The sequence below is a fragment of the Macaca mulatta genome, chromosome 7, assembly GCF_049350105.2.
Source record: "Macaca mulatta isolate MMU2019108-1 chromosome 7, T2T-MMU8v2.0, whole genome shotgun sequence".
Lineage (NCBI taxonomy): Eukaryota > Metazoa > Chordata > Mammalia > Primates > Cercopithecidae > Macaca > Macaca mulatta.
The window spans coordinates 143,983,927-144,008,146 of NC_133412.1; the positions used below are offsets into that span (position 1 = coordinate 143,983,927).

Consider the following 24,220-nt stretch of genomic DNA (forward strand, 5'->3'; position numbering starts at 1 on the left):
ACCTCCCGGGTTTACGCCATTCTCCTGCCTCAGCCTCCCGAGTAGCTGGGACTACAGGCCTCTTTCCATTTAATCCCTTCTGTCTCACAACTAAAAGATCTGCTAATGGGGTTTTATTTTGAAAAGAGCGCTTGGTACTAATTTCACATGGAAGTGGCATCCTTAGTAAAAAGAGATTTTATAATACAACAGAGTAATTCCTTCATCATCAAAATGCCTTATTAAGTGTCCTTTTACATGCAATACTCTGTAGGTGTTACACAAAGAAAAACCTTTCCTTAATAGTTTGTAATATGAGCTATCACATATTAATAGCTAATAATGATCATTTATTAAGTACCTGCTATGTATCATTGTATCATACTGTTTTAAATGCATTATGTGTATAAATTTTTAGTATTGTGACAAATCTGCTAGATAGTGTTATGTAATAAAGAATTTGTCTGGTCTTTTTCCTGGTTCCTGGGAAAGAGACTAAATTCTTGGAATTCCCTGAGTAATAAGAGTGCCTTGTTATTCACGGTGGGTCCCTTGAACCACACTTGAGTTTATGCTAATGAGGTGGCACAGGATAGGGTTTGTTCACACCAGAAAGACCAACCATATGATTACAGGGTTGGGGCTTTGAGCCACGTGATATCACATAACCTCCATGGAAGGAAAAGGAGAAGGGCGGGAAATCGAGCTTAATCATAGGGCCAGTGATTCTATCAATCATGGCTATTTAATGAAATCCCAGTAAAAACCCTGGACACTGAAGCTCAATCAAAGTTCCTGGTTGACTACAAACACTGCTATGGACTGAATATATCTTCCCAAAATTCCTATGTTGAATCCCAGGTCTCCAATGTAATGGTATTAAGAGGGGAGGCCTTGTAATACATGTAATACAATGTAACTGTATTAAGAGGGGAGGTATTAAGAGGGATAAAAAGCAATGCTGGCTCTGGCTCTACCTGCATGAATGAAATTAGTGCCCTTATAAGAAGAGATGCAGAGAGATGATCTCTTTCTCTGCCATGTGAGGATACAGCAAGAAGGTGTGTGTCTACAAACCGGGAAGAAGGCCCTCACCAGAACCTGGACTCACCAGCCTCTAGAACTATAAGAAACAAATTTCTGTTGTTTAAACCACTCAATCTATGGTAATTTTTTATAGCAGCCAGAACTGACTAAGACACACACTGACATGCTGGGAAGGGTATGTGTCCAGAGGACATGAGAGCTCCTGCATTTGGGAATCTCTTCATTTAGCTGGTCCTGATTTGTATCCTTTAGAATAAAGCTGCAATCATTAATATAGTGCTTTCCTGAGTTCTGTAAGTTTTTCTAGTGAATTATCAAACCTGAGGCAGTAGTAAGAACCCCTAAATTTGTAGCCAGTTGGTCAAAAGTGCAGGTGGCCTGGGGGTCCCAGAGCTTGTGGTGGGTGTCTGAAATGAGGGAAGTATTATAGAGGACTGTGCCTTCAACCTGTGAAATTTGTCTTCACTCTGGGTAGCTAGCATCAGAATTGCACCAGAGGTAGTGATTCTTATCCCCATTTAACAGATAAGGAAAATAATGCTCAAAGTGCTGAAGTACTGTGCTCAGAGACACACAGCTCATGATGGGTAATACCAGGTTTCAAAGCATATTTGTCTAATTCCAAAACCTACATTCTTTCCACCACTCTCGGAAGAGATGGGATCTCTGGGTTAGTCTGATAGATTTGCTACCAGGTTCTCTGTCATTTGGAATAAAAAGTATTTATTCAGTCTACAATGAATCATTTGACCTGCAATGATTAGCTTGTTTACTTGGAGAATGATGGTAACAAGCAGTGCTGGCTCTGGCTTCAGGTGAAGAAGTCCCTACAATCACTGTCAGGAGGTTGTGCTGGAATGGGATGCAGGATTTTGACACACAAAACTCCAGGCTCGAAAATCAAAAGTATTGGCTTACCTGACTTAAAAAGAGAGCAAGGGAGCTGAACATAGCCTTCACCAAAGAAAATGTACAGATAACAAATAATCACATGAAAAGACACACAACATCATTAGTCATTAGCAAAATGCAAATTAAAACTACAATGAGATGCCACTCCACACCAACTAAAATGGGTAATAACTGATAAAATTACTGACAATATCAAGTGCTAACAGGGGTGTGGAGCAACTGGAGTGCTCATATTTTGCTGGTAGGCATGCAAAATAATACAGCTACTTTGGAAAACTGCTTTGGCACTTATAAAGTTGAACATATCTGTACCATATGACCCAGCAATCCCACTCCTTGGTATTTATAAATGTAAACATTTATAAACACAAACATTTACAGTGGCTTTATTCACACTCACCCAATACAGGAAACAACCCAATGTCCCTCAACAGGTCAGTAAATAAGCAAATTGGGGTACATCCATAAAATGCGATACAGTACTTCTCAGCAATAAAAAGGAACAAACATACCAGTATGTATAGCAGCATTATTGACAATAGCCCAAAGGCAGAAGCAATGCAAATGTCCATCAACAGATGAATGATTCACAAAACGTGGCATATGCATACAATGGAATATTATCCAGCCTTAAGAAAGAATGAAATTCTGATACATGCTACAGCATGGATCAACCTTAAAAACACTATGTTAAGTGAGATAAGCTAGAGACAAAAGGACAAATATTGCATAATTCCCTTATGTGAGATAATTAACATAGACAAATTGATGGAGCCAAAAAGTAGAATCCAGTTTACCCAGGGTGGGAGAGGGAAGAATGGTGGGGTGGGGGGGGGGTGGTTTATTTAATGGATACAGAGTTTCATTTTAGGAAAAAGTTCTGGAGATGGATGGTGGTGATGGTTGCCAACAATGTGCATGTAGTTAGTGTCACTGAATTGTACACTTAAAATGGTTAAAATTGTAAATTTTGTGTTACATATTTTTTACACAATTTTTAAAAAGAACCAAACTACTGATACACACAACATGGATGAAATCTCAAATGGGTTATGCTAAGTGAAAGAAGACAGAGCCAAAAGGCTACATACAGTGGGATTCCATAAGTGTGATATTCTTGCAAAGGCAAAACAATGGCAGCAGAAAACATCTGCAGTTGTTGGGGCTGAGGTCAGGGAAAGGGCCAACTACAAAGAGATACTGGAGACTTTGCGGGGAATGGTGGAACTTGATTGTGGTGCTGGTTCCATTGCTATATACTTTTGTTAAAATTCACAGAACTGCATGCTAAATTCGATAAATTTTACTGTCAAATTATACTTTAATAAAAATAAAGGGGGGAGGCCGGGCGCGGTGGCTCACGCCTGTAATCCCAGCACTTTGGGAGGCCGAGGCGGGCGGATCACAAGGTCAGGAGATCGAGACCACGGTGAAACCCCGTCTCTACTAAAAATACAAAAAATTAGCCGGGCGCGGTTGTGGGCGCCTGTAGTCCCAGCTACTCGGGAGGCTGAGGCAGGAGAATGGCGTGAACCCGGGAGGCGGAGCTTGCAGTGAGCCGAGATCGCGCCACTGCACTCCAGCCTGGGCGACAGAGCGAGACTCCATCTCAAAAAAACAAAATAAAAATAAAAATAAAAAAAAAAAAATAAAAATAAAGGGGGGAGTATTGGCTTTTGAAACTCTATACATCTCTATCCTAATGTTTGTCCTTTGAAGCAATAAATGCTAGTTAACATCAGAGAAGGGTGAAGATAAAAGGACTTGCAGGAGGAAAATGCCTTGAATAATATCTCAAAATAAGAAAACCGCAGCGTGTCACCACAGTCATCATGAATTCTCCATCCTGATTGTCCTCTTCTGCTTTAGTTCCCACTCGATCATGTGTGTTGGTCTTAGAACCACTTAGGGCAGCCTTATCTGTGCCACCATCCATCACATGAATGCCAAAGTCCGTGCCACAGGTGCTATCTCTGGAGCTTCCTGAGGCTTTTTATCATGAGGATATCAGAGTAAACCTGAATTTCATGCAGAAGCTGAAAGCAGGGCCTCCTCTCTAACTCACTCTATGCCACACTTTGTTGCCAGGGTCACAAGGGCTGACTTAACCATTGGCACGGTAGGCACAGCACCTAGGACCCACAATACTATTAGGATCTCATGAAATAGTTTTAATTTATTTTAAAATCAGAAGAACAAATGAACTTTAGGGTCAAAGAATGTTTTAATATATAATATTAGTATATTCACCTTTATACCAGTGTAGTATTGTAAAATACCTTTTTTTTTTTTTTTAATGGAAAAAAGGGCCCAAGAAGGTAAAAGTACATAGGGCCTTTGAAAGTCACAATGCAGCCCTTTGTGAAGAAGTTCTGTGTGTTGCCAGAATCTCACCAAACCTCTCTTAAACAGTTGGGTCAGCTTTTTGCTGATGTTTATTTAGCCATAGGAGTTCAGATTGGATCAGATGGAGATCACACAGCTCTTTTCTCTGCTTCCCTACTTTTCTAACTCCCTGCTTCACTAAAATTTCTCTACACTTCTCAAGTTACAAGACCAAAACTAGGAGAGCAAACAAATTCCAATCTTCTCTAGGAACTTGTTTCTTTCAGTTATTATGTTGGTAATTTATGTCCTTTTGGCCCAAAGTCTTGTACATAAATTGAACATTGTAGTGTGTGGTGTTTCCCAATAATTCTCAAAATCAGATAATGATGGCATAAAGGTTAATTCCTGAAACCTTTCTCTCACAGTTCAAATCCAATTACAGTAGGCCTTCCGTATACAAGGGTTCCACATCCATGGATTCAACCAACTGTAGATCAAACATATTAGAGAATTTATTATTTTTATTTATTATTATTATTATTATTATGAGACGGAGTCTTGCTCTGTCGCCAGGCTGGAGTACAGTGGTGTGATCTCGGCTCACTGCAACCTCCACCTCCCAGGTTCAAGCAATTCTCCTGCCTCAGCCTCCCCGGTAGCTGGGACTACAGGCACCTGCCACCACACCCAGCTAATTTTTGTATTTTTAGTAGAGACGAGGTTTTACCATGTTGGCCAGGATGGTCTTGATCTCTTGATCTCATGATCCATCTGTCTTGGTTCCCCCAAAGTGCTAGGATTACAGATGTGAACCACCATGCCCAGCCCTAGAGAATTTTTTAAATGGATGGTTGTGTTCATATCGACATGTGCAGACTTTTTCCTTTTCGTTATTCTCTAAACAATACAGTACAACAATTTACATAGCACTTACATTGTATAAGCTATTACAAGTATTCTAGAGATGATTTAAGGTATGCAGGAGTGGTTAGGGGTGGTTGCTCACACCTGTAATCCCAGCATTTTGGGAGGCCGAGATGGGTGGATTACCTGAGGTTGGGAGTTTGAGACCAGCCTGGCCAACATGGTGAAACCCCATCTCTACTAAAAATACAAAAAATTAGCTGGGCGTGATGGCACATGCCTATAGTCCCAGCTACTTGGGAGGCTGAGGCACGAGAATCACTTGAACCTGGAAGATGGAGGTTGCAGTGAGCTCTCAAAACAAAAGACAAAAAACAAAGTATAAGGAGGATGTGCATAGGTTATATGCAAGGACTTGCCACTTTAGATCAGGGACTTGAGCATCTGTGAATTTTGGTATTCACAGGGGGTCCTGGAACCAATCCCCCATGAATACTGAGGAATGACTGTACTAATCACTCCTCCAAGTAGCATGGAGCAGCTACTTGGCAGCAGTGAGCAGAGAAACCTATAGGAAATGTGTGTGAAGTGTGAGCCCTGCTAGCATCCAAAGAAAGAGAGGAAGCAAAAGGACTGACTTCCCAGCCCTGCCTCCCCCGCCATATCAGATGGAAGCTTGGAGACTGACCCTTGAAAACGCCAGCTAAGGATCGAAAGGGAGTCGGGTGTGGAGAGCTTAGCGGGCCCTAACATGTCCACCGCACTGAAAGGGCAGTGCCAGGCAGTGTGTTCGGCCCCAGGAGAAGCCGGAGAAAAATGAGGCAATATTTTAGTCTGTTTTGTGTTGCTATGACAGAATACCTAAGACTGGGTAATTTATAAAGAAGAGAAATTTGTTTCTTACAATTCTGGAGGCTGGGAAGTCCAAGGTCAAGGCACCAGCAGGTCAGACCCAGTCTCTGGTTCCAAGATGGCACCTTGAATGCTGCATTCTCTGGGGAATGGGGTGGGGGACTTGTTGTTGGCAGAAGAGCGCTAGAGCAAAAAGAGAGAGAACCCACTCCCAAAACCCTTTTAGAAAGGCATTAAACCCACCCATGGCCTGATTACCTCTTAGAGGCCCCACTTCCCAATATCATTACATTGGCAATTGAATTTCCACATGAGTTTTGGAGAGGACAAATATTCAAACCGTAGCAGGCAGGCAGGCTGAGTTCTTTCCTTCTCCAAAAATAACAACCAGTTATTTTATAGCTGTGAAGACACAGGAGCAGAGAAGCTCTCTGTCACCAACAGCTTGCAAATAGGACACATACTCTGTACCTCTCACCTGTCACAACTTTGCCTGGCCCAGGGAGCTCCAATAGCTTCACCAGAACTTTAGATTTTTGTAAGAGAAATGACCAATGTAGATGAAATTGTCCTTGACTTTCCCAATAAGTGCCCCAGCTCTTTTTACATATAAGGTGTAACTTGGCTACGTAACCTGACTAGCAATCTCTTCAAGCTCCTATGGCTTTTTAAAAGATAAGCCAGTGAGGCTGGGCGCAGTGGCTCAAGTTTGTAATCCCAGTACTTTGGGAGGCCGAAGTGGGGTGGGTCACCTTAGGTCAGGAGTTCAAGACCAGTCTGGCCAACATGGCAAAACCCTGTCTCTACTAAAAATACAAAAATTAACCAGGCATGGTGGCATGTGCCTGTAGTTCCAGCTACTCGGGAGGCTGAGACAGAGAATTGCTTGAACCTGGGAGGCGGAGGTTGCAGTGAGCTGAGATCGCATCACTGCACTCCACCCTGGGTAACACAGCTAGACTCTAAAAAAACAAAAACAAAACAAAGCAAAAAGATGAGCCAGAGAGTGTAAGCAAAGCCCATTGACACTGAAAGTACAGGAGAAGCATACCCACTTAACGTTAATAATGCCAAAGTCTTGCCTTAAACCGTTAAAGTCTATATTTCAAGATAGGAACGTGGCTGGCGCCTATAGTCCCAGCTACTCGGGAGGCTGAGGCAGGAGAATGGCGTAAACCGGAGAGGTGGAGCTTGCAGTGAGCTGAGATCCAGCCACTGCACTCCAACCTGGGTGACAGAGAGAGACTCCATCTCAAAAAAAAAAAAAAAAAAAAAAAAAAAAAAAAAAGATAGAAACGAAGCTGCTCCATCCTCTTGATCTAATGGTAGAAGCCTGATGTTGTGATTTATCCAAATCACACCAGTTATAGCAATAGACAGAGGAATGACCTGGGAATTTCGAGTCCTGTCCACCAACTTTCTCCACAACTGCATAAGTCATTTTATTTGTTGAACTTCAGTTTCGTGGTTAGAGAAATAAGATTGTACCAGAAGATTTTTATCAAACGTAACTGTATTTGTTTCCTGAGACTGCCAAAACACAGTACCACAAACCGGTGGCTTAAACAACAGAAATGTGCTTCACAGTTCTGGAGGCTGAAAGTCTGAAATCAGAGTGTTGGCAGGGTTGGTCTCTTTTGAGGACTGTGAGGGAGAAGCTGTTCCTCGTCTCTCTCCTTGCTGCTGTAGCCTCAGGTATTCCTTGGTTTGTAGATGGCGTCTTTTCCCTATGTTTTCATGTTGTACTCTCTCCGTGCATGTCTGTCTGTGTCTAAATTTCCTCTTTTTATCAGGGCATCAGTCACACTGAGTTAGAGCCTGACCTAGTGACCCCATCTTAACTTCATCATCTGCAAAGGCCCCATTTTCAAATAAGGTCACCTTTACAGGTACTGGGGGTTGGTATGTCAACATCTTTTGGCAGGGACAGCTTTCAAGTCATACACTAACTTTCTTAAAAAAAATAATAATAAGGAAGAATATATGTGAGCCTAAAAGTAAAGAGGAACACCTACCAAGAGGAGCTGGAATGAGCATTGGTAGGTGTGTAGGAGACCGCAGTTACCCACCTAGCCTGATCTCTGCCTAACTGCAGGTGTTCTACAGGCTCCTTCCATAGGGATGACAGGATGCATGGCAGGAAGAGCACCCTGGAAAGAAAACACACAGTTCCAGAGGCCTCTTCAAACAGTATCATTAATGCATACATAGGAGTGCAAAGGTGTGTACAGATTTATTTGTTCCATGTAGATATGGAGCCAGCAGTACTCAGGCACATAAATCCAGCTTTTCATCAATGAGAAGCCAAATGAGTCTCTCATTCATTTATTACTGGATCCACCTGTCTATATAAAGCCCATCTTCATTTTGCCTGCTTGGTAAAAAAGGAAAATCTCATTGGCTCACCTAGCCCTTAGACTATAAGAAATAAAGGTTGAATCTTTCATGAACTGCACGTCTAGGCCAGAACCCAGAAAATGGTCTGTGTCCTGACCAAAGGTCAGTTATTTTTCTGACTTTACCTTTCACCAGCATTTTACGTTGGCCTTTTTTTTCTCGCATCCTATGTGAATTTCCCAAGCCTCTCCTCAGACACACATTCTCTGTAGAGAGATGCAAAATCTTTGTGGAGTAGCAACCTTTGTAACAATGAAAAAATTCCTCCCCAGATGACTTGGACAGATTGGAGCCAAACCATTTCCTTCAGTCCCTGAGCACATTGTTTCCCTCCAGTGACTTCTGCAATCCAGAAACAGCTGCAAATTCCAGTAAAACAATGTTCTGATCCAATCCCTCAAGCCATCTTTACCCTTTTGTTTTTCTCTCTGGAGGGAGGAAAGAAAAAATATTTGAAAACCTGCCATAGTGCATTATTTCCAAGCGTCTGTTGATGGAGGTGTGAGCCAAGAAGCCCTTTTTATTGGAGGAAAGAAGGAGAGAGTAAAAATGGAAGAAAGGGAGATATGAAAACATGATGGAAAAAGGCGTGGAGAAAAATCTGAGGGAGTGGAATAAAGTTACGCAATGGAAAAAAAATGAGCAAAAACGTTGCTTATACAATGCAACTGAAATGTGCTCAATTCAGAAGATTTTAGCTCACTTCACCTCTCACTCTGGGTAAGCCAGGAAGCCAGTCTATCTCAACATTTAATTTGGGCAAATTTTACATGAAACTAACCCATAAGACAACATCAGGATATATTAAAATGATGCTGTGGCCAGGCATAGTGGCACATGCCTGTAGTCCTAGCTACTTGGAAGACTGAGGCAGGAGGATTCCTTGGACCCAGGAGTTTAAGTATGCAGTGAACTGTAATTACACCTGTGAATAGACACTGTACTCTACTCTGAGCAACAGAGCGAGGCTCCATCTCTTAAAAAAATAAAAAATAAAACAAAATAAAGGATACCATGAATTGAAAATGCATGAAGGTATATTTCACAAAATGATTTACAGGAATACTCTTGTAATTTGCAACCTTCACAATACACTTAAATGGTGTATCAATTTATAAAGCTACCTTTTAATTTATTCTATAAATTAAAGTTTATAAAATTGCCCTTTCAGATTCATTTTTACTTTTTCTCATTTTTTGCTGTAACTAGGGGGCTGGTCTTTTCGGGTGGAATCAATGCTTGCCTCTAGCTTCTGGTTGGGGTTAGCTAACGGGAAGCATCACCAGGAGACTGAAGAGTGGAGACGGTGAGATTGAGGTATTTATTACTATGGCTCCCTCCTTGATGTGTCACCATGGGTTGGTTGCTTCTCTTTACTGAAGATCACAGCCCCTGAAAGAGGAGTGTGTCCCTCCCTCTTCATGCAGCTGTGCTCTGTTCCTTCCCCTTTCCCCTGCATGTTTTGGAGGCATGGGTAACCAAACCCTACTGTTGCTAGAACCCAGGGTACTGCATTTTTCTTTTCCAATTCCCTAAACCTCACCCACATCCTTTTTTTTTTTTTTTTTTTTTTTGTTTGTGAGACGGAGTCTTGCTCTGTCGCCCAGGCTGGAGTGCAGTGGCACGATCTTGGCTCACTGCAACCTCCACTTCCTGGGTTCAAGCGATTCTCCTGCCTCAGTCTCCCGAGTAGCTGGGAGTACAGGAGCCAGCCACCACGCCTGGCTAATTTTTGTATTTTTACAAAAAATACAAAAATTATTGTATTTTTGTATTTTTACAAAAAATACAATAATTATTGTATTTTTGTATTTTTACAAAAAATACAAAAATTATTGTATTTTGTATTTTTATAAAAAATACAAAAATTATTGTATTTTTGTATTTTTACAAAAAATACAATAATTATTGTATTTTTGTATTTTTACAAAAAATACAAAAATTATTGTATTTTTGTATTTACAAAATACAAAAAGAGAAGGGGTTTCACCATATTGGCCAGGCTTGTCTCGAACTCCTGACCTTGTGATCCACCCACCTCAGCCTCCTGAAGTGCTGCGATTATAGGCGTGAGCCACTGTGCCCGGCCCACCCGCATCTTTATAAGTAAATTAGTCCCTTAAACTCACCTTAATTATCTAGTTTGAGTGTGCTCGATGCCTGATTTTTTCCTTCACCTAGACTCTAAGTCCCTTGAGTGCAGTCTTACAGGATGCTTTGTGTGTTCTTCAAAACATCTAGCATGGTCCCACAATGTCCAGCATGATACAGAGCAAAGCTTTGTCATTCACAGTGTTGATGATCTGAAGAAAGTCCTTCATTTAGTCTGCCTTCTTTCCAAAGTCACACATGCAGACCTATTTAGTGAATTCCTTATGATTCCATCTATTCATGCAAAGTCAGCCCATCATTGTTACCCAATACCTGCGTTTAATGGGATTTTGCTGCTTATGGAAAGTAGTGTGATGTAATGGAAACAGTAGGGGATTTGGAGCTTCACTGACCCAGGCTCAACTTCTAGCTCTGCTACCTTCTAGTTGGGTAACAGGAAAAGCTGCTTAAGTTCCCAAGAACTACTGTCATTATATATAAATGTAAGATGCAGAATTATCACATCTCTGCCTCCTTCTCCCTCTTGCTTCTTCCTCATCTTTACCAGAGTGGCCAACTTGAGTCTTTAGTCCTTAATTTAAATCCAGTGACCAGTGGTACAATGAAGCCAGGTTCCTGAGGAAGAGGGAATAGAAAAGAAAGGAAAGGAAAATGTTAGAAGGTTTAGACATTGGCAGCATGGACCAGGCCTATGATCAATATTTAAATATGATTTTTGAAGACATGAAAGAAATTATGATACTTAAAGAAGCTGATGAGGAAACACATGAGGAAGTGTAAAAAAATGAGCAAGAGACCAGCACAGTGGCTCACACCTGTAATCCCAGCACTTTGAGAGGCTGAGGCAGGAGAATCGCTTGAGGCCAGTAGTTATAGACCAGCCTGGGCAACATAGGGATCTTGTGCTACAAAAAAATGAAATATTAACCACACGTGCTCAGGTGCACATGTGGTTCCAGCTACTTGTGAAGCTGAGGAGGAGGATCACTTGAACCTGGGAGAGTGAGCCATGATTATACCACTGCATTCCAGCATGGGTAACAGAGTGAAACTCTGTCTCTTAAAAAAAAAAGAACAAGCTGGACTATTCCGGTGCTGCTTGTCTGAAGCAATGGTGCTGTAGTCATAGTTCTTTCATTGAGAGCTGGCTGAAACAAAGAATTTGTCCAATGTAGAAACTAGGACACTAAGAAGAGAACATGTTCAAAAGAGAAATGTAGTAGGCTAGGTGCAGTTGCTCAGGCCTGTAATCCCAGCACTGTAGGAGGCTAAGTCGGGTGGATCACTTGAGGCCAGGAGTTCAACACCAGCCTGGCCAACATGGTGAAACCCCATCTCTACTAAAAATACAAAAATTAGCTAGGCATGGTGGTGTGCACCTGTAATCCCAGCTACTTGGGAGGCAGAGGTGGGAGAATCAGTTGAACCCAAGAGGCAGAGGTTGCAGTGGGCAGATATCATGCCACTGCACTCTAGCCTGGGCAACAGAGTGAGTCTCTGTCTCAAAATAGATAAATAAGTAAATAAAAGAAAAAAATAAAAGAAACATAGTGAATGATCATGATTCAAACATAGTAAATGATCAGCCTCCCGGGTTCAAGTGATTCTCATGCCTCTGCCTCCCGAGCAGCTGGGATTACAGGTGCCTGCCACGACACTGGGCTAATTTTTGTATTTTTAGTAGAGATGGGATTTCACCATGTTGGTCAGGCTGGTCTCAAACTCCTGGCCTCAAGTGATCTGCCCACCTCAGCCTCCCAAAGTGTTGGGATTACAGGCTTGAGCCACTGCACCCAGCTGAAAGGATTTTTTCTAATTTGGAAAATCATTATGGTTAACATTCTTCTAATTGGTCATGCCAACTATGCAGAGACCCCACAGGGTTATTTTCAACACCGTTCCGCTTACCAGGCCTTGGATCCATAATAAGCAAAGAAAAGGATTTGACAACGCTGAAGATCAAATGGTACAATGGAGTTACAGTACACAAACATTTAAGTTGCTGGAATTCAACTATATGCTTAGCAAAAGGAAATAATACAGATGAATATATACATAGATATGTAATTTCCCCCCCTACAATATGGCTCTTAAATTCAAGCCAACTACTTCATCTGGTACTCAACCAAAGAAACAGCCATGGCCATCTGTTCCAACTCTGGAGGGAAAACTGACTATGTTGAATTTACTGAGAGATGGCGCAGAATACATAAAACTCTGTTATCTGTTGTATGTGGGTGATGAAAGGGACTTTTTTAATGGTAATTTTTTTCCATACATGAGTTTTATCACACATGTTGACTTTAGAACTCAAACTCCAAGCACATGCAACACCACTGCTACACACTATTGTGTGTTATTTCAAGTTGTCAGGCCCTAAGCATGTATGAAAAATGACTCCTAACAAAATCCATACTACTCTAAGACTAATTTGGGGACTGTTTAGGCAGCCTCCTAGCTACAACAGCTGCATTACCATGTTCCCTTGAATAAATTCCTTCTGTCAATACTGGCATTGTTGACATCTTGAATTATTTATTTTAAAACATACTTATTTACTGAGCGTCTACTAATCCACTAGGCCTTGTGCTCAGTTCTAGGGATACAGGAGTGAATAAAACAGGCTTGCTCTCTGGTCTCAAGGAGCTCACATTCCAGGAGAATTATCAGATGCATTGATCAATTAATCACACAAATTTATGATGTTTAGGAAGTTTTTCAACAAATATTTATTAAGAGCTAACTATGTGCCAGGCATTGTACTAAGCATTGGAGCTGATACTCTCAATAAAACAAATAAAATGAGAGAGATCAAAACCTCTCTTGTAGGAAGGTTACATTCTATTATGGAAGATAGAAAATAAACAAGACAACTATGTAAACTCTATGGTATGGAAGTTCTTTATACAACCTGACAAGGAAAAAACAAAAAAGCAAGAAAGGGGATTTTAAACTGGGGAGGAGGCCAGGCCCAGTGATTCACGCCTGTAATCCCAGCACTTTGGGAGGCCAAGATGGGTGGATCACTTGAGACTGGGAGTTCAAGATCAGCTTGGCCAACATGGCAAAACCCCATCTCTACTAAAAATACAAAAAATTAGCCACGCGTGGTGGCACATGCCTGTAATCCCAGCTACCCAGGAGGCTGAGGCAGGAGAATCACTTGAACCTGGGAGGTAGAGGTTGCAGTGAGCCAAGATTGCGCCACTGCACTCCAGCCTGGGCGACAAGGGCGAGACTCCATCTCAAAAAAAAAAAAAAAGAAAAGAAAATGTAACAGACCAGATGATGTAAGGCTTAGTAAATCAGAGTAAGGACTGGCTTCTCCTGGATGTGTCAAAGGAGACCATTGAGGGATTTTGAGCAGAGGAGCAACATGATCTGTCATATATACTAAGAGAAACATTCTGACCTGTGATGAAAATAGGCTGCAGACAGCCAAGGGCAGAAGTAAAGAATCTGATGAGGAGACCATTGCAATTATTTAGGCAAAATACCATGGGGGCTTAGACAAATAGGGGTGGTAAAAAGTGGTTGAATTCTAGATATATTTTGAAGGTAGAGCAGACAGGATTTGCTGGCAAACTGAAAGTGGTTACGGAGAAAAAGAAAAGAAGCAAGGATAATACCCAGGTCTTTGCCCTGAGCAATTGGAAAGATATAATTGCCATTAACTTACACAGAGAAGGAGCTTGTTTCAGAGGGAGGGGTGAATTAGTCTGGGCCTTAATTGAGTGCGAGTTGCCTATTTGAGACATCCTAATAGAGATGTCCTATAGGGTATAAATGAGTCTGAAATTCAGAGGAGATATACTTTAGAAAGATATGAGAATAGAGATGGTATTTAATGCCATGAATCTGCATGAAACCCCCAAGGCATTAAGCATGGAGGGAAGAGATCCAGTTCTGGGGACTCCAACATTTAGAGGTCAGGGATATGAGAAGAAACCAGCAAAAAGAACTGAAAAGGATCAGCCAGAATAGCAGCAAGATAACCAGTTAGTGTGGTTTCTTGGAGGCCAAGAGAAGAAAGTGTATCACAAAAGAGTGGTAGATAAACTGTCAAATTTTGATTGCTATTATTTGGCAAAGGTATAGAATTCGTCCATGAAAGTGGATAAAAGGACACAATTTAGATTGAGTACTCAGGAAAGTGGCATTTATGTTGAAGATTATAAAGAAAGAAGGCCAGTAACAATCACCGATGCAGTTTTCTTCCTTCCTGAAGTCATCCTTGCTTCATCCCAATGATGTCTCTGCTCAGCTGCAGGTGCAATCCATTTTTGGACCTATAAGGGACTTTATCTGTCACAGCCACCATCCTGACAGCTGAGCAAGGAGGAGACATGGAGGATGGGAGTAAGGATGGAGGAAGAGAAGAGCTCAAAATGGCTTCCCCAAAAGAGACACAAGAAACAGCCAACTCCCTTCTCAATATGGCAGTTGCTTGGATATGATTTGTGGCAGTGAGTGCCCATTTGGCCCCACAAGTAAGACATTGTCTCCTATGCCCATGCAGGGGTTCCTGGGGCTGGGAAGAGGAGAAAATGGAAAGTTCTTTAATGGGTACAGAGTTTCAGTTCTGCAAGATGGAAAAGTTCTGGAAATCTATTGCAAACTATGTGCAGACACTTAACACTAATGAACTCTACACTTATAAATTATAGAGATGGTACATTTTATGTGTGCTTTTTTAACCACAGTTGAAAAATTTTTTAAAAGAGGCTCAAGTTTTCTGATTTTCTTTGAGACTTACTACATCACCCAGTATCAGAAAATCTAAAAACAAGGGGACTGTGCAACTGATGAAACCAAATCCCTCATTACGGTGTGCTGCTGTAATAGACGCCATAATCCCAAACTGCACAAGGTCTGCCTTTCCTTAAAGGATGTAATTGGCTTGACTAAGATGTGTAGGAATCCAATTAGAAAAATAAACCAATACTATTACCTATCTGAAAATCAGGGAAAAAATGTGGCGTATGTATTACAGGGTTTGGATTACTAAAGCACCCAGTGGATAAATCGAAGGCAGGTAAACTCCAAGGGAGAACCCAGAAGGATGAGCTTTGCTTTTTTTTTTTTTTTTTAATCTGTTTTACATATTAAGCTCACATGATTTCTTTTTTTAAAAGAGTGTTCCTGGTCAGAAAACCACTGCTCTGGAGGCCATCCATAGGGAGGGAGATTCCTGGAGACTTTCCTTCTAGTTTATAAATGGATTAAAAATTTTTCATTTTTACAAGTTGGTATTACTCTTGTAGTCAGATATAATAATAAATTAAATTTTTTTTTTTGAGATGGAATTTCACTCTTGTTGCCCAGGCAGGTTGCAATGGCATGATCTTAGCTCATTGCACACTCCGCATCGCAGGTTCAAGTGATTCTCCTTCCTCAGCTTCCCGAGTAGCTGGGATTACAGGCATCTGCCACCACACCCAGTGAATTTTTTTGTATTTTTACTAGAGATGGGGTTTCACCATGTTGGCCAGGCTGGTCTTGAACTCCTGACCTCAAGTGATGCGCCTGCCTCGGCCTCCCAAAGTGCTGGGATTACAGGCATGAGCCACCACATCAAACCTGGAATGATTTTTTAAAAATTTCAACTTTTATTTTATATGCAGGGGCTACATGTGCAGATCTGTGAGAGTGGAGCTAATTTCAGAGATCAGCGCTGGGGAATAAATAGAGAGGTAAATGGAACATGGAAATATTGCATGATGCTGACTTTTGTAGAATGGATATTGTTACCCTGGTAATGAGTAAACCCAATAGGTAGTTGTTTAACCCAACCCCTCCATCTCCCCGCTCTAGTAGTCCACAGTGTCTATTATTCCCATATTTATGATTATGTGTGCTTAATGCTTAGCTCCCACTTATAAGTGAGAACAGATCTATTTGGTTTTCTGTTTTTGCATTAATTTGCTTAGGATTATGGTTTCCAGCTCCACCCAAGTTGCTGCAAAGGACATAATTTTATTCTTTTTTATGGCTGTGTAGGATTCCATGATATATATGTACCACATTTTCTTTATCTAATCTACCATTGATGGGCACCTGGGTTGATTCCATGTCTTTGCAGTGATGAACATGTGTCTTTTTGTTAGGATGATTTATTTTCTTTAGGGTATGTAGCCAGTAATGGGACTGCTGGGACAAATGGTCAAACAGTCAAACGGTAACTCTGTTTTAAGCTCTTTGGGAAATCTCCAGTCTGCTCTCCACAGTGACTGGACTAATTTACACTCCTGTCAACAGTGCATAAGCATTCTCTTTTCTCCACAGCCTCACCAGCATGTTGTGTTTTGGTTTTTTAATAATAGCCATTCTGACTGGTGTGAGCTGATATCTAGCTGTGGTTTTGATTTGCATTTCTTTAATGACTAATGATGCTGAACATTTCTTCATATGTTTGTTGGCCACTTGTATGTCTTCTTTTGAGACATAGCCTTTGCCCATTTTTAATGGGGTTATTTGTGTTTTACTTGTTGATTTGTTAGATTAGGCCTTTGTCAGACACATGGTTTGTGAATATCTTCTCCCATTCTATAGGTTGTCTGATTTGAAATGATTTTTAAGATAAGAGATCTACTTTCTAGGCAGTGTAATGCTGAGGGCATATTGCTTCCTATTTTTTTGTGTTTACAGTCCTTGGCCTGCGTTCTTGCACATTGTAGACTACAATTCCTAAAAAACCTTGCATTCAGCATGAATACATTTATTTTCTAAAAGGACGAAAAATTAGAATAACGATTTTGAATAACCATTATTAGAAATCAGGTATAAAACACATGTGATTGTTAAATTTGAATTAGAAATTGAAGATCTGTCTTCTGTATCCAGGATTATTCTCAAGGGGTGCCTTGCTGATCCAAGTGTGACAGGCTGAATAGGTCACCAGGTCCTCAATTCACAAGTTGAAGTCCTAATCCCCAGTACCTCAGAATGTGACTGTACTTGGAGACAGAGTCTTTAAAAAGGTAATGAGGCTAAAATGAGGTCATTAGTGTGAGACCTAATCTAATATGACTGGCGTCATAAGAAGAGGTTAGGACACAGAGGAAAGTCCATGTGAAGACATGGGAAGAAGACAGCCATCTGCAAGCCAAGGAGAAAGACCTCAGAAAAAAACAATCCTGCCAGCATCTTGATCTAGGACGTCTAGCCTCCATAACTGTAAAAAACATATTTTTGCTGTTTAGGCCATCTAGTCTATGGTCGTTTGTTATGAAAACCCTAGCAAACTAATATACCAAGTATTTTCAAGTTTTGCTTTGTTTTGTTTTTTGAGATGGAGTCTCACTCTGTGGCCCAGGCTGGAGTGCAGTGGCATGACTTCGGCTCACTGCAACCTCCACCTCCCACGTTCAAGTGATTCTCCTGCCTCAGCCTCCCAAGTAGCTGGGATTACAGGTGCCCTCCACCATGCCCGGCTAATTTTTAGTAGAGACAGGGTTTCACCATGTTGGCCGGGCTGGTCTCAAACTCCTGATCTCAAGTGATCCACTCACCTTGGCCTCCCAAAATGCTGGTATTACAGGTGTGAGCCACCACACCCAACCCCAAGTATTTTTTTTAAACTGCACAGAATGGGCCTATTTTCATGTCATTTGTGCAAAAAAAAATTGCAAAATTAGTATTCAAAAGAAAGACTTGTAATGTATTGTTGGGTGGCTATAAAGCCTTAGGTAGAAGTGTGGATTAAAACAGTACACCCTAAAGAGGCTCATCCATAACTTCAGAGAAAACACCTGAACTGACTTAGGCTTTGTTTCAGTGTCTGCCCAAATTCTACCCCCACTGGTGGATGTTCAAAATCCATCCTACAGGGTAGCAGAGAATAGAGTGCTAATGACTAGAATGAGATAGACTTGGATTTGAATGCCAGCTCCATGCCTTTACTGGCTACATGATCTTGGGCAAGTTAATGTAATTGTATAAGCCTCCACTCCCTTACCTATAAAATCAGAGTTGGTCAAAGTGTCAGAGGCATTTGAACCAGAGCAACTCCATCTTGAATAGGAACTGGGTAAAATAAGGCTGAAACCTACTGGCCTGCATTCCCAGATGGTTAGGCATGCTAAGTCACAGGTTGAGATAGGAGGTCGGCACAAGATACGGGTCTTTCCCTTGCTGATAAAACAGCTTGCAGTAGATAAGCTGGCTTAAACCCACCAAAACCAAGATGGCCATGAGAGTGACCTCTGGTCATCCTTACTGCTACACTCCCACCAGCACCATGATTCCAAGATTCCAGTCCTCTTATTCCTGCTGTGCTGGGGCCACTACACCAGCCTTAAACTCATCAGTGAGGAAGGGAATGTGGTGAAGAATGAGTTTGGGTGGGGATGTGGGTGCATGATCTACTTGTCTGTGGTTCCTGCAGGCAGTAGAGATGGGTGCATAATGATGAGTCAGTGATCATTCATTTAACAGGCATATACAAAAGGCACTGATGATATTAGACCAATAAGGCACAACCCTTGTTCTCAAATTCACAGTCTATTCCAAGACTCTGCTGTTCAAATGTAGTTCTTAGATGAGTAGCATGGACATTGATTGGAAGTTTTTTAGAAATGCACAATCTCAGGCCCCACCCCGACCTACTGAATCAAAATCTACATTTTAGAAATAACTCCAGGTGATTCATATGCATAGTAAAGTCTCAGACATACTGTTCCAGGACACATAAACAAGCACAGGTATTTCTGGTGTAACATCTTTCTGGTGTAACATCTTATATGCATTCCTACAAAACTCACATATTGCAAGACTGTGCACTAAAATAACAGAGTCTATGGTGGAAATTGGTTAGGGGCAGACATCTGAAAACCTACAAAATTTTGAATCCAGAGCACTAACAAAAACAATCACAATTCTAATAAAAACAATAGTTAAATCTACTGGTATTTGTATTAGTATCAGTCAATCATTTGCTGTCTTCAACCTGGGGGATTCAGACTTCCTTCTTTGAGACATAATGACAGAGGCATTTGAACCAGAGAAACTCCATCTTGAGTAGGGACTGGGTAAAATGAAACTAAAACCCTATGGGGCTGCATTCCCAGACTGTTAGGCATTCTAAGTCACAGGATGAGATAAGAGATCAGCACAAGATACAGGTCATAAAGACCTTGCTGATAAAACAGGTTGCAGTAAAGAAGCCAGCCAAAACCCAACAAAACTAAGATGGCAATAACAGTGACCTCTGGTCGTCCTCACTGGTATGTTCCCATCAATGCCATGACAGTGTACAAATGCCATCACACTGTCAGGAAGTTACCCTATATAGTCTAAAAGGGGAGGCATGAATAATCCATCCCTTGTTTAGCATGTAATCAAGAAATAACCATAAAAATGGGCAACCAGCAGCCCTTAGGGCTGCTCTATCTAAGGAGTAGCCATTCTTTTATTCCTTTACTTTTTAAATTTGTGATGGAGTTTCACTCTTTTTGCCCAGGCCGGAGTGCAATAGCATGATCTCGGCTCACCGCAACCTCCGCCTCCAAAGTTCTAGCGATTCTCCTGCCTCCGCCTCCTGAATACCTGGGATTACAGGTATGTTCCACCACGTCTGGCTAATTTTGTATTTTTAGCAGAGACGGGGTTTCTCCATGTTGGTCAGGCTGGTCTCAAACTTCCGATCTCAGGTGATCCGCCCGCCTAGGCCTCCCAAAGTGCTGGGATTACAGGTGTGAGCCACCGCGCCCGGCCTTATTCCTTTACTTTCTTAATAAACTTGCTTTCATTTTATGCTATGGGCTTCCCTGAATTCTTTCTTGTGCAAGATCCAAGAACCCTCTCTTGGGGTCTAAATCAGGACCCTTTCCTGTAACAATAAGACCTAGATACTAGTATTCTATTTGTTAAAAGAAAATTTTTAGGGGGGAAACTTCAAGAGTTTAATTTTTTCCTAGAACAAGATCAACAGTTTTCACTGAGATAAAAGAATAAAGAACAACAAACTCAATAACGCCAAATGGGTTTTTGACACAGAAAACAGGACTGCTCCATTCAAATGCAAATTTTTACATTAAAATATGTTTATAAACCAGAGTTGTTCTTCCTCCTGATTCAACACTTCTCCCTCCTCTAAAGGGAGCCCCAGGAATCTGAAGAGCATGTGCACTACTAACCAAATATACAATCCAGCCGCCCCTTCCAAGCTGGAATCTGATTACCACTGGACTAGACTCAGGGCTGCCCCCAAGGGATGAAAAGCAGTAACTATGGTCTCAGAGAGGATGGCTACTGAGGATCCCACCAAAGAGTCAAATGCTGTGCACTGGGTCCAGGATGACTGGCCCACCCTGTTCACTGTGCAGTTTCCCATCACCATGAACAGGAAAACCTTGGAATACCAGTCTTGATGATGCTGACTGGCCTTGCCCACACTGATAGTAAACAGGGTAAATATTATTCTCATGGCAATTGGAATAAAAATGAAATTGAGGATGGTGACCTGCAGTGGGCAGCAGTCCTGGTCTGGGTTGGTACGAACATGTTCATGCTGAAAAGGAGGCTGCAATCCCGCATACACTTGCTCTGTAACCTAGGGGACTGCTTTTTGAACTTGAAGTTGAATTCTTACATTGATTCCTGTCTGTTTCCAACTAGAAGTGCTTTCTGGAATGGTTGAATTCTCAGGGACTCGAGCAGGAAATGGCCCATACATTTGCTACAGAGATCAGATCACACAAGCTTGAAGACAGTGTAGCTTCTCCATTGACTCTGGTGGCAGGTGCAAAGGCAGGAAGCATACAGAGTGGAATGCCTTGGGTACAACCTGGTCCAGAAACCAGCTGTGCAAGTGACAGGAGCTCAATGCAAAACAATACATTTATTTAACAATTCCCTTCTTTTGCTTGGGTTCTCTCCTAGGTCAGAGCATGACCAAAATCTAAGGTTTTAGAGCACCACTTTCAATTACCATCATTTGGGTTTCTTGTCTCAGCATGTCATTCATAGGTTATGGTATCCTCATGATCACGCATTTCTTTGAGTTTTGTCATTCTAGTCAAAGAGTAACAATCTGACATTCTACAAATGACTGCATGTTAACAAACATTTAAAACTTTTGAGAGAATACAGTGCACCAAGGAGACCACTGTCATCGGGAGGATAATACCAACAGTTTGCAGTACACTCCTTAGCTAGGGTCTCCATGAACTAAACAAGCAAAAATCAAATAGATCAAAGAATAAGCCAGATGAAGAGTATACCTATTTTAACCCAGCAGCCTGTTCATTAATCCTCTGCAAATACGTCTCTATAATACCCAGTATATTCATCCATGTGCAAAAAGTGTCAGCAACTGCACAATTTCTCCCTATTCAGCCAGTAGCGAATCTAGAGCAATTCTATTATCTAGTACAACCTTAGCAAGAGAATTTAAAGAAATCTGTTATGCAACCATAGCCTTTGCAATAGAATCTGCTATAGAGATGATTATAAGGAATTAATTTCTTTCTTTCTTTCTTTCTTTCTTTCTTTCTTTCTTTCTTTCTTTCTTTCTTTCTTTCTTCTTTCTTTCAAGACAGGGTCTTGCTCAACCTCCCAGGCTCAAACAATCCTCCCTACCTCAGTCTCCCAAGTGGCTGGGAGTACAGACATGCACCACCATGCCCAGCTAAGATTTTAAAATATTTTTGTAGAGACAGGGTCTCGATACAATGATCTCGAACTCCTAGGCTCAAGTGATCCTCCCACCTCGGCCTCCCAAAGTGTTGGAATTACAGATGTGAGCCAACATGCTCAGTCAGGAATATATTTCAAATTATTGCCTCATTTATATTTACTCCAAGCCTTGGAAAATAAATCTAACATTGGCCCTTCATGCTCAATCCATCAAAGGCATAAGGTTGCCCATGTGTAAAGTTGGCTGCAAAATCCTCCATAAATAAAAGTATACTCCACGGATAGACACAAGGCCCCTTTTCCAGTTCTATTGTTCATGGATACATTACCTGGAATGGTGAAATTAGGAATTTCAAACCAAGGGCCTGAGGCAGAGTTATGGGTTGAAAGAGTGTTATAATATCCTGACACACAAGTCAGTTTGCAAGAAACTCCATTTGGGCTTTGGTGCAAACCTGTCTTGTGATATACTCATTGGTCATTGTTCTTGTATCCCATTACTGGATTAAATTAAAACAGGGAGTGAGAGGAAGTGGGTTTAGAAGTTTTACTACTAGTACAGTTTGAACAACAGTTATGTTAGGAATGTTGCTAACATTATCCACCAGGTTAACTAAAGGATCCCTTAGGTCATGTAAAGATCTATCCTGCCAAGTTCAAGAGGTAGGCATACGTAAGGAAAGATTAAGAAAAGTAAGAGTTTCATGATGATAGAGAAAGTTTGATTTGTGATCTTGGGGAAGCTGCTTATGTCTAGGATACCATCTGCTTCTGGGGAGAAACTTCCCTGGTTAGCTTTACCTTAAGGTTTCTAATGGGTATACAGTTCCAAGAGTCTGGAGGGACCCTTTTTAAGTTGTGAGATATGGATTCAAGTATCAAAGTCCCAAAGTTTGGCTGCAGATTGAGTGGCAAAGGCAGTCTTTCTTTACTACCATTTCCAGAAAACCAAATCTCTGGATTCTAGATCATGAAGGATTTGATTGCTCTTGGCCAGTGCATTCTGAAAAGCTTCCTTCACCTGGTGAAAACACACTTTGACATGATGCATCAAAGGCTTGCATCATTTAGTCATATGCGAGTTTAGGACTCTTTTATAAGGGGGTCAACTTACATTCTCCACTGTAAATGCATCTTACTTTTATTAATCTGCAATACCTTTAATCAATCTGCAATATCAAGGCAATCCAGTCAATTCATTGGCTTCACCTAAGGCTACTAAATCTGTAATAATTTAACTGTTTTACAACTTGTCCAATGAAACAAGTACCTTCATCCCTAGAGATCTCTCCGAGAATCCCCCATGAGGAAAACACATTTTCTAATAACATTTTAGCTACTGTTATAGAATTGGCTTCCTGCATGGGAAAACTTCTAAACAACCAGAAAACAGGCACTGAAAATGGCAACTGAGGGTAGGCGCAGTGGCTCACGCCTGTAATCCCAGCACTTTGGGAGGCTGCGGTGGGCAGATCACTTGAGAACAGGAGTTCAAGACCAACCTGGCCAACATCACAAAATCCTGTCTCTACTAAAAATGCCAACATTATTCAGGTGTGGTGGTACACACCTATAGTTCCAGCTACCCAGAAGGCTGAGGCATAAAAATCATTTGAACCCGGAAGGCAGAGGTTGCAGTAAGCCAAGACCATTGCACTTCAACCTGAACAACAGAATGAGACAGATGAAAGAAAGAGAGAAAGAAAAAGAGAAAGAGGGAGGAAGGAAGAAAGGAAGGAAGGAAGGAAGGAAGGAAGGAAGGAAGGAAGGAAGGAAGGAAGGAAGGAAGGGAAAGATAAAGAAGACCACTATAAATGTCCAAACAGCCCATACCTAAAGTTTTGATTGTCTTCCCAGGATTCTAAATTTGATAAACCAAACATTGGTCATAAACTATTTTAGCAATTTTAGAACAGTCACCACACCAATGTATATATTTTTTCATTATTTGAATTATTTTATCTCTTCCATCATGAGCCATGGAGTGCAGTGCTTTTTATAATGAAAACATTAAGGACTCAGGAAGGACCAGGCAGCCACCCAGGCTCTCCATGAGTCCATGCTTAAAATTTGATTTATAGTCTTTTATTTT

The 24,220-nt window shown here is 41.3% G+C and overlaps 1 pseudogene; it reads right to left on the reverse strand.

The window, feature by feature from the left end:
* Window positions 1-20,718: 20,718 nt before the first annotated feature.
* On the reverse strand, window positions 20,719-23,459 carry LOC114679681 (transmembrane protein 183 pseudogene; annotated as a pseudogene).
* Between the last annotated feature and the right edge of the window lie 761 nt (window positions 23,460-24,220).